This window comes from Arvicanthis niloticus, chromosome 13 (assembly GCF_011762505.2).
Source record: "Arvicanthis niloticus isolate mArvNil1 chromosome 13, mArvNil1.pat.X, whole genome shotgun sequence".
NCBI classification, from domain to species: Eukaryota; Metazoa; Chordata; class Mammalia; order Rodentia; family Muridae; genus Arvicanthis; species Arvicanthis niloticus.
In genome coordinates, this window is record NC_047670.1 from 16,009,736 (window position 1) to 16,021,756 (window position 12,021).

Consider the following 12,021-nt stretch of genomic DNA (forward strand, 5'->3'; position numbering starts at 1 on the left):
TGTGTATACTCCTGACACACTGCTTTCCCTGAGGAGTGGGGAAGGCTGGATAACTGAGGTGCAGTGTGTGGGAATGGAGCTGGGCACGGCTGGGGCAGAGCAGACCAATGGGTTCACACAGACAACGGGGGAACAGAAAGAATCAGCATCTGTTTAGCAAAATGCCCAGCCCATGGGATCACAGTGCCAACGATAATCCCAAGGCAGCTCCGCCAGGTGGTGACGGTGGTGCAAATCCAATACTTGCCCCAATTTTCTAATGGCTTAGAAACTTCCACTGTGTGTGTGTGTGTGTGTTTGCAGTTGTTTACTGTATGTGTTGTTATTCATGTGCACACATGTAAGTGCCAGTGTCTATGCACGAGGAGGTCACAAGACACCAGGTGTCATATCCTATCACTCCCACTCTTCATCCACTGTGACACACTGACCTCACAGGTTCGTATGTGGCCGTGCTCAGCTTTTACACAGCTGCTGGGGAAGTGACCTTGTGTTTGCACAGTAGACATACTTATGAACTGTCAAGGTCCCAGGCCCAGATAAGTATTAGTAATTGTCAACTTGGTCACCAAGGAAATGAACCTCTGGGCAATCCATGAAGGAGTTTTTAGTTGATTTAATTGGTTGAGGTGGGCGGACCTAACCCCGAGTGCTGGCTGCACCATTCCCTAGGTTGCACCTGAACTGAGTAAAAGGGCCCGTCCGAGCAGCAGCATGCGCCCCTCTCAGCCTCCTGACTGGACACATGATGACCAGCCTCTTCAACTCCTGTCTCCATGGCTTCCCTGCTATGATGGACTGTACGCTGGAACCGTGAGCCTGATGACCCTTCCTTCCTAAAGGTGGTTCTGTCTCTAACAATTAAACCAATACAATACTTGACACAGTAGTGTTTCTCTCAGAAGAAAAGCTTCTACGAGGCCTAACTACACTTGGGCCTCCTTTCTCCATGTGTCGGGCTCTGGAGACAGACACTCCAGGGTGCTTTGTGGGATGCTCTGGCTTGTTTGCCCGTGCAGCTTAGGACGGAACAGCCGTTCCTGCTCAGAATTCTTCTCTTCCATAGCCTGCCCCTCAATTCCCCAAGAGCCCAGGACAAATTCCACCTGCTGTCTAACACGCTCATTTAGTCTCAGCATGAGAGAAGAAGCTGCATGTCCCCTCTGGTCATTCCTGTAATTAAAGTTCGGGACACTTGTTAGTTCCTGTGAAGGTAGGGAAACGGCAAGGAAATAAGAGGTTGAGTGAGTTAATTGCCCTCAGCCAGAGCCAGGGCACTCCTAACGTCTGTAGCCTTTTGTCTGTCAAGGGCAGGAGAGACATGGAGACTGGGGCCAGGTGGCTAGTCCCACCCTATAGAATAAACTATGGACACTCACAAGTGTGCAGAAATTAACGGATGCTGTGTGACTTGCCCTACGAAGAGACTATGTTGAGTATCTTCTTACACATTAGATCTCTTTTTGATTAAAGTGGCCTCCGTTGTTTTAGCTACTTAATCAGACCTGTTGCTTTGCTCCATCAGCCATCAGAAAGCAGGCTTGTGAGACAATGGAGACTGGCTCTGTGATCACACTGGGATCACCCAATGAAGGAGGGCATGGGTGACCCCCATCAGGAACATGCTCACGTGTTGCTCATCTGCATCCTGAAACATTCAAATGAAACGGTCAAGCAGAGCATGTCAGCATGGCCAATGGGACTGCCACATACATGCATCCACCCCATCAAAACCCAGAATCTGTCCACTTAGAGTTTTCTGAGTATCCACTAGAGTAGTTGTGGTAATGGCTTTAGGCACTCCAGCCTCTGGTAACACCTGTGCCAGGCATCCAGCATCACATGACTGCTCCTGGGAATATGCCTACTTGTCTACTTGGCCACAAGAACAGACTGTCTCTTCTGTAATGGGTCCAGAATCCTAGCTGTGCATTGGTAACCTCAGACTACGTCATGTGATCACTCTTGCCCTGGCGCTGTGCCTAGACATTAGTTCTGTTCTGTTTGGATTACCTAGGTTAAGTGTCTATTCCCAGAAATTGGGTAGTCAAATTCTCTCAATCATATGTATTCTCCAAGACATTTTATTTAAAATGAGATGGGGGAGGGGCAAAAGTCAACAGAAGATTGCTACACCGCCCAAGCCATCCAAGTCCCAGACATGGATGGCCCAGCTGTTTTCTAGACATCCACACAGGCTTCCAAGTTCCTGTATTAGAGACCGGACTCTGCTTTCTCCCCACAGGTATATCCTCTGGGATATACCTCTTGCTGCTACTGCAGACCACAGTCTCCCAGCTACCCAGACCAGGCTGCTGGCAATGGCCATTGGCTTCTGCGAGTCCTCACTCTGTCCGCAGTCCGTAGCCTTACTGCCACCTCCTTGGTTGAGTGAGCATCTCTTCCTAGAGGAAGTAGACTTAACTGGCATTCTTTCCTGTCAACCTTGTGCCCTCCTCCAAACCAAGTAGGTCTTTCTATAGCTAGCACAGGACCGAGTGACTCACCTGTTTAAATCACGCATGACTGCCCAGTACCTTCAGGATATGTTTTATCTTTATTTGCTGTGGATGAGTGTGATGTGTGTAGATGTGTCCATTCAAGTGTGTGGGCACATGCGTCTGTGCACGGGTATTCATGTGGAGGGAGAGGTGGGCACACGCATCTGTGCACGGGTATCATGTGGAGGGAGAGGTCGGTGGTCAGTGCCTTTCTTGATCACCCGTCACCTTATGTATTGAGGCAGTGTTTCTCTGTTGAACCCGGAGCTTGACAGGTCCCTCACTTAAACCTAGAGATGGCTGATTCAGCTTGTCTAGCTAGCCAGCTTGCCTCAGGAACCCTCTGCTTCCCTGCTGGTACTGAGATTGCAGGGAGGCCACCACACCCACCCAACAATTACATGGGTGCTGGAGATCTGAACTCCGTCCTTACGCGGCAAACGCTTTGCCTGCTGCGTCGTCTGCCAGATCACCAAGACTTTAAAACTTGGCCTACTGTGGGAAACACTTGCCCAGCACGTAGGATGTGGTACTGAACAAACAAGCACAACAAACAGACCATCCTGGGACTGCAAAGCTGTCCCTTTTATGCACAGTCTCTCGTCTGGCTTGGGGGTCATTTCCCTGGCTCTCACAGGTCACCTGTACCACTCTGATAGCACTGTGATGTTTGCATGCATTCATGACTCTCTCCCCGGGCTGGAGTTCTGTAACAGAAATGGTGTTGTAGCTTAACACACTCAGCCTCCATTCCACGCCCTTACAGCTTGTTCCCCGGGTGGATTTGGAAAGCTCCCAGTGCACCCATGACACCTTCTTGCAACTGGAATGCAGGTCTGTGCTGCGGTTTCATCAAGCGTGTGAGACTTCAGATGGATGCGAGCAATGAAGACGGCATATTTTGGGAACTTCAGTAGGAGCATCCTTCTTCAGCCTGTGTCAAGGGAGCTTCCACTCCAACATCTCTGAGACCTTGATCTACTTCCTTAGTCCATGAAGCTCTTAGTCACGTTGTTGCTGCCCTTATATAAATGCCAGCCTGGCCTGTCCCAAGATGCCATTATTATGAATGAGTAAATAAACAAAAATAATAAAAGCCATTCTGCTCAAACTAAAGGGACACAGTAGTCTGCAGACAAACATCTTGGTGACTATAGATCACACCTAATACACTTCAGTGCTCAAGACAATGATAACCAGAATTGCTTTCATACCAGAATTGCTTTCATATGCTTGCCGAGTAGACAGACACATACCCTTCTCTTTTTGCTCTCGGAGTATTCACTGTATGCCAAGAGAATCACCAAGGATAATAAATGGTTCAAAGCAACCGTGACAACAATTGTCTGTGAAGGTGATGGAAGTGCCAAGATCAGAGCACCGAGCTGTCCTTGGGGTGAGAACTTTTGTGACAGCCTTTGATTGTGGGCACCATGGGCTGGAGGGCAGCTGCGTGGTAGAGCACTTCTCATGCGTTATAGGGCCCTGAGTACAATCCCTAGCCCTGCAGGAAGAGCAAATTAAAAAAGAAAATGGTTTACAGAAGACACAAAGACATCAGCCAGCCACTTTCAGAGAACATGTGTTCACCTCACAAGATATTCCAGGCGTGTTGAACGATGAAGATGAGAACCAGGCATGGTGGTGCACACCTGTAAGCACTTGGGAGGCTGAGGCAGGCAGATCTCTGTGAGTTCAAGGCCAGCCTGGCCTACGTAGCAAGTTCCAGATACATCTGGGGCAACACAGGAGGATGGAGAGTTTAAAGCCTGCCTGAGACCTTGCCTCGCAAACAATGAACAATAACCCCATAGAGTTGAAAGCAGAAGTCAGCAATCGCAAAGCATCAGATGCAGAGAAAGTCAGCATTCCGAAGTACTGCCTGGATATCTGATATCGACCCAACTCCCTTAGCCACTTTATTTTCTTTAATCCTCAGCTTATTATTATTATTCTTTTTTTTTTTTACAGGCCAAGTAAGCTTTTCAAGGTTGTAGGTAGCAGAATTCATCTAAACTGAATTCTCACTGAGTAACAAGCAAAGCAGACTTTATCTTTATATTGATGAAAAAAAAAAACCCAATGGATGTTGGACATTAATATGATGAGATTACAGCCAAAGAATTGGGTAAAGGGTCCGAACTGAAGAGTGTCTTAACCTGGAGGAAGGGCTGGAGATGTATCTTAGAGACAGTGTTTGCCTAGAGGCCTGGATTTGAGCCCCAGCACAGCGGCTCAGACAATGAATCACTCAACTAGTCAATCATTAATGCCTCCATAAGGTGCACTGACCAGTATTGGGAAATATTTCACAAGCACCAGACCCAAACCTGACACCAATCATCTGTTGAGGGTTAAGGGTGTAGCCAAGACAGGCATTTGGGCACCTAGAGAGATGCTGGTATCATCAGCAAAAAATAGCAAAACAGGTGAAGGAGCTGGGAGAGGATTGATGGTGTGGGTCTCAGATGCCTTTAAAATTCCATTCCTTCAGAACAATAGCTAGAGGTCACCAAGCTATGCATTCATTAGCCAAAAGCTGAGGTCCCCGTGACCCAGGAGCCCTGCATGCCTTTGGAGTCTTGGCAACTGTTCAAACATGACTGGAATCTGGCTCAGCCTTGCTGCATATTTAAAATGACTGGCCTGGCAAGGCGCTGAGGAGAGGAAAAGCTGTCACAGGGAAGGCAAACATCCGCACTGTTCAATAATTAAGTGCAGAGCCTGCCCTGGCTGCAGAGCTCCGGAGTCACAAAGAGGGCTTTAAAATATCAAACCCAATTTCCGTGTTGAGTCGTGCCGGGGCACGCTGGAGAGTTGCTAAAAGAGAAGATTCTAGGTCTCTTATAAACAGGGCCTGAGAGATACAGGTTGCTACAAAATCGGTCTTGTCTGGCACGTGACCCATTTGCATGTCAGTTCCTTCAGCTTAATTCAGTCTGTGGTCCCCTGAAATCCTGTGAGTAAATCAAGCCATCTAGTGCAAGCTGCTGATGTAGGGCCAGATGAGCTCATGGGGCGGGGGTCTAGCCTTATGTCCCTCTTCCTTATGCTGCTTTGGACCAATTCTGACAGAGACGGAACACCCCAATGACTGGTCAAGAGGGGAACAGCTAAAAGATACTGTTGGGACTCAGGTGTCCTTCCTATTCTGGGGGGTGGGGGGACCGGCTTTCTCGGTATGTCTCTCTCCAGCCAGCCTGGAGGGCAGGCTCTCTGTGCCTGCTGTTGTCTTACCCCTACTCAGCCTTGGTTTTTGCCTGTTTGTGGAGCCCAGAATCTGCTTAGATCTGAAGTCAGTAAGCAGAGGCCCTTATAAGAGACCAGATAGAATGCTTACAGCTCTACCAGACGTAGTGAGGAAGGATCCTGATATTATTGGAGTGGTTGGTGGCCTGGTGAGGGATGGATTTGAGCAGCTGTGGAGGTGGACACTGGACAGGGCTGCTTCTAATGTGCTACTAATGTCTTGTCTTGCCAAGGGCCAAAGGACTCCAGACTCCAGCTCTTCCATAATCCACCAAGGAGCAGACACTGGGAGAGAAAAAATTCCCTGTTGGTGAGCTTCTGGGTGGACTGTATTTCAGCCCTCACTTGTCCCTTTCATGGACGTTTTAGCCCAAGGTACTCCCAGCCTAGCCATGGACCCCAGCAAACTGGAATATGCTGGGCCACGAGCTCAGTTCAGAGCCTTTTGCAATCCCCCTCACTTCCCATCATTATGTAATATAACATCAAGCTGATGCTGACCCTTAAGGCACGAAACAACACAAGTGCAGACATTAAGGTGATTTCACTTGAGATATTTAGATTGCAAAATTTGGATGGAGCTCTTACTGAAGCTGAAGTTGGATTTTTTTTTTCAGCTTTGTGATTGGCTGGGCCTCTAAGCCAGTCTTTAGATAGCAGTTGGGCAGTCCAGCCTCAACTCTACAGCCTTCATGCCTATGGCTGTATCCTGTTCTGGCGAGCTAGCATTCTGGTACTCCGGTCCCAGGCTCAGGGTTAGAGTTGCTGCCACCCGACAGCTCTGCCCAGCCCTTTGGGTTCTCACCATTCTGTTTTAGAGGACGGATTGGACCTTATCAGAGCTTGTGATGGATGTGGCTTCACTTCCCTGGTTCCCTGACTCGGGTGGGGCTTTCCAGACTCGCATGAGTCCTCCATCCCAGGAGTGGTACAGCGTTGCCTTAGCCTTGTTTGTAAAACACCATACTCCATCACCTCTGCTTCTCAAGAAGGAGATGCTGTTTCTCCCTTGCCTCTTCTCAGCCTTTTACTCCGAAGAATCCCTGCAGACCCACAAGGAGGACCACACAGTAAGAACAAACCTGCAGGCGGCCAGCACCACGAGAGTGGAGAGTGAGCTGCCTCGGAGTGGTACGGCCTACGCCTGTAAGCCTTCAGAGGCTGGTAGCCTGGTACTCTTGAGACAGCTTGAGCCTGCCTTGCCCTGCAAAAATGCTTCCTGACCTCAGTGTCACAAGGTCATGCTTATTGCTTTAAGCTGCTAAATGTTGAGACAGTTTGTCACTCAGCCACAGAGAACCGTTGCGTATCTCAAAGGTGGTACTAGGAGAGGGACAAAGATCTCTAGTGTTGATGGTTAACTGGGTTGGCTTAAGAGACTAGTAAGGTACACTTCTGGGTGTGTCTGCAGAGACATTTTCAGAGATGGTTAGGTCATGAGCTCTAACTTAGACGGCTGGTAGATTACAAATTACACGAGCCGAGACAACTGGGAGGTGGGACTGTGGCAGCTGGAGCCTGAGTGGGGGGCGGGGTGGGGGCAGGGTCACAGGGCTGTGTACTTGGGAGGTGGGACTGTGGCAGCTGGAGCCCTGTTTGGGCAGGACAGGGGGGTCACTGGGCTGTTCCCTTGAAAGGTATTCTTTTGTCCTTTCCCCTTCTGTTAGCCTTCGATCTCTTGGCTCCCATGCGGTGAGTGACATGGGTTCTGCATGGTGTTCTGGCTTACCGCAGCCCAAGAACAACAGCCTCTAGCCATTTGAGGACCAGGATCTCTGCAGCCATGAACCATGGCAAACACTTCCTCCCTGAAGTTGCTTTCTTACGATCACTTTTAGGGAACACCGACTGACTGAGGAAGGAGTCTCGCTTCTGTACAAAGAGCTTCTGTATCACTTAGCTGCCCCTCTCCCCCCAGGATTCCACACCCTTGTGTGTTCTCTGTCCTCCAGAGAAGCTTTGTGATCTTGAGAGCAGAGCCTGTGTCTTACTCATCCTTCATTAGCCAAATTACCAGGTGATGTAGAATCTTCATCTCTTCTATTGCTCGCCCTGATTTGTGTCTGCTGTGCCGAGCAGGAACAGCCAGTTCTGGGGCCTTCCTCCTCTCAGCTTCTTCCTTAGGCCATGGGACACACTTAGCTGTGTCTGTACTCTGCAGGATGCAGATAATCCTGCCAGAGGCTACCATGCTGCTGGGACTTTACAGTCATTTCCTCTTCCCTAGAGAGAGGACCACAGTCGCTCCATCCTGTGACCCTTGGAGCCCACTTCTCTCTCTCACCTTCACACTTAGATCCTTGTCTCCAGATTCCAAATAGATGACTGAGGACCTGAAGTGTTCAGGTCCTTTCTGGGTTGTGGTGTGTGTGTGTGTGTGTGTGTGTGTGTGTGTGTGTGTTATGTGTATGATATATGTATGTATATATATATATATATATATATGTATGATGTGTGTGGCATGTATGATATATATGACATGTGTGGTATATATATGTATGTATGTGGTGTGTATGATATGTATGATATATGTATATGTGTGGTGTATATGTATGGTTTTTAAACTTTTAAGGAAAATTACAAAATATTGTAACATGCAGAAAAATAACACAACACCTTTGTATCTGCTTCTAAGAATAAACATGTTAGCATTGTACCATATTTGTGCTAGATCTCTCTCTTTTTAAAAATAAAATTAATTACTCCAGATAGTGCTACATCCCCGACTCTCTCCCACTCCCTAAAGTGACAAGTAGACAGGAGCTGATGTGCCCTGAAGATCCCCCCTCTGCTGTTACGAGTTCATGCCTTTTCACGATCACATCACTGCTGTATCCATTTAAAACTTCGGCATATGGCGTCCTGCTGACCACACCGACTTTCTGCTTTTTTCTACTCCACATTTGACTTTCCTCCTTTATAGGGTAGCAATGTCCACAAAGCAAGACACAGTGAAGATCCAGGGCTGATCTGTCACTCTAAAAAGTCACCACTTGATACCCAAACACTGGGCTATAGCGACTAGGAAGCCATGTCTGGCTTCTGAATCTCAGAAGTAATCTGTGCCTACCTGCCTGCCTGCCTGCCTGCCTGCCTGCCTGCCTGCCTGCCTGTCTTGTGGTGCTGCTATTTTCCCTGTGGTGAGGGACAGACGGTTGGGGGGGGCAGCTGAGATGTTCCCAAGCAAGAATCTCACTTCATTCACCCACACTAACATTGAGACTAAAGATGGACTCACAAGAAAGATGGGGAAACTAGCTAACAAATCAATGAATGAAACAATCGGAATGTCTGAAAAGGGAGTCGAGGAGGGAGCTGTTCTCTGTTCCCTCTGTGAGACACAAATCACCAAAGGCTTCAGAGCCGCGTGACTGGTCTTCCCAGCTTTTCCTGTTCAGTCTCCAGTTGCTTGGGGGAGGCACTGATGTCACCACGGAGACAGGCATCCTCACCTCCATCTTGCTTAATGCCACCATGGAGGCCCTTGGACTGAGGAAGTAGCTCTTTCTAGGTCCAGCCCTGTTTTGCCTGTGACCGACCATTCACCCAATAAGCCAGTGAGCAGCTTGCTGTCTCCTCTCCACAGGAAGAAACTCGGACTCCGAAAATAAGTACCAATAAGGCCTCTTACACTATGAGCCACAAGGTTTAACCTCACAGGGGAGATAATACTATCTCCACTTTTGAGGAGCCCAGGGACCTTTGTCAGCAGCTATGGAACCTAGGATGGTACATATGCTTTCAAGGAGAGAGAGAAAAAAAAAAAGGTCATGATTGATTAGTGATGTCAATGCAGCATGGATAAGAAGCCTGAGAGGAAAGACAGCCCTGCGCATTCATCAACCCTGACCTGTGCCTTTCCTGCCACATTGTTGTTTCTTTAGGGTGTTCAGTGAACAAGCCCTGTGTGGCAAAGACTCTCCCTGCCCCCACCCACAGGAGGTCTAGTTCCTTCAAGTCCCACAGCTAGCTGACGGTGCAAGACTTCCTAGCTGCTGCCATCGTGGAGGCGTTCTTCCCGTGGGTGGGCTGAGACGGTGGATGGCAGCTGAGTTGTCTTAGTACCTGCAGCTTCTCAGTGCTGCAGGCCGTCGATGCAGATCTCTGAACTGGCCCTCACTTCTTGACAGTCTTGGCAGCAAGTCCAAGGCTGCTTTCACCCTTCAGCTTCCCGACTGCGACTGTGGGGTGTGCTGCTGTGTGTGACTGAGTCACTTGGGCCCCACCGTCTCTTTGTTTTTCTGATGGAAGGAGACAGGCAGCCTGGCCTTGGAGATTTTAACTTGCAACAGGAAAACTATATCCACTCTCACGTTGCATGTGCTGGTGCTACTGGGGCGTGTTGCACAGTAAGAGCACGTGCATACCTCTCTCCTTGCTAAGTCGTGATGGAAAAGCAAGGCAGAATCTATGGGCCTTAGAAAAGAGTTTACTACCGGGCAGCGGTAACGCACGCCTTTAATCCCAGCACTTGGGAGGCAGAGACAGGCGGATTCCTGAGTTTGAGGTCAGCCTGGTCTACAGAGTGAGTTCCAGGACAGCCAGGACTACACAGAGAAACCCTGTCTGGAAAAACAAAACAAAACAAAACAAAACAAAACAAAACAAAAAGAAAGAGTCCGCTAAAACACGAAAAGAATTCCTTCCCTATTGGGGGTAGAGGTGAGGAAGTGGCTGGTGTCTACTAGTGCCCAGTAGAAACAAAGCCTCTGCAAAAAGAGGTATGCATTCACCCTATACAGTTCCCAGAGGCCCTCAGGGAAGAAGGGAAGAGTACATTGGGGAACCCAGCCAAGAGACAGCTACTGAAGACCAGCCTTGGATGCTTCCCCACCCCCCAGGCCCAGCCCTTGCTGCAGATCAAAGCATACTTGATGAGATCCGGTTACATAAATATTGAATAAGGATGCTGGGAACACCAGAATCCTTAAGGAGTTGTTTAGAAAGAGGAGGAGGAGGAGAAGGAAGAGGAGGAAGAAGAAGAGGAAGAGGAGGAGGAGCAGGAGATACAGACGATAATAGCAGAACATGCTGTCAGGCAAAGGCTATTAGGAAAGCCGCCAGCGACCGTGGAGTAAGGATGGATCCTATCAGGCAGAGCTTCTATTCCTGGCCTGCGAATTGCACAGGCCTTGCTGTAAAGCTACGTGATTGAAAGGGCCGATGGGGTCAGAACAACCAGCAGGAAGAAAGCATTTATTGCTTGGTTTGATTGGCAGAAGTCTCCTCCTTTATCTGGAAGCTCTGGCCAATGAGCACATTCATCCAGACTAACCTCCCCCTTCACACACACACTCGTGGGCACACATATTCACACACGCTCAAGCACATGCACATGGGCACACACACACACACACTCATGCATGCACACACACCCAAGCACACATATTCACACACACACATTCACACGTGCATACCACATGTGCACACACTCATACACTCACACACACTTGTGCAGACATGCTAACACACAAGCACATACTTTCACACATGCACATGCACTCACACACATTGATGTACACACTCATGCATACACTCACACATGCACTCACATATACTCACATGCTCATACTCACATATGCACACACACACACACACACATACACACACTTATTCTGATCTCACAGAGTGGTTTTTACTCAGCCATGTCCTCACTTGACCCTCTAGTCAGCTGAGCCTCTGGACTGCCTGGCACTGTCCCCTGCAGTGTCCTTCAACTGAATTGCTGTCATTTGTCCACCCCATTTGCTCCCTTCCTTTGGCCCGTCCTTGGGAAAGGCCTCCTGGTTTCAGTGTCTGCTCTTCCCCCGCTTGCCCTTTCTAATGAGGAAGTGCCACATATCCTTGAGAAAGTGAGGGGAACTTACCAGGAGGACAAAGGGAAGCCTTATTCCAGGAAGAGGAAGTGGTACAAAGGCCCTAAGAAAGCAAATAAAAGGAGACAGCCAAAAACCTGGGCGGTGCTGAGGTGGGGCGAACTTTCCTTGGAAATAATTTTATGTTTAGTCACTAAAATGGTCAAAAGAGTTACTTATTAGCTCTAAGTATGTTTATATTAATTGTTTCTCTGGTCATAGACAAGGAAGTAACCTTGAAATTGATAAGAAAGTTGGAGAAAAATTAGTAAGAAATTGATTTTTAAAAAATTACCAATTATCCCACACGGGGAGAAATGAGAAAAAACAAAAACAAAATCAGTTCACAGGAAAAGAATGACAGTTGACTCAAATACATACAAGATAGTTGACTTTGGCTTAATAAGCAAAATGCC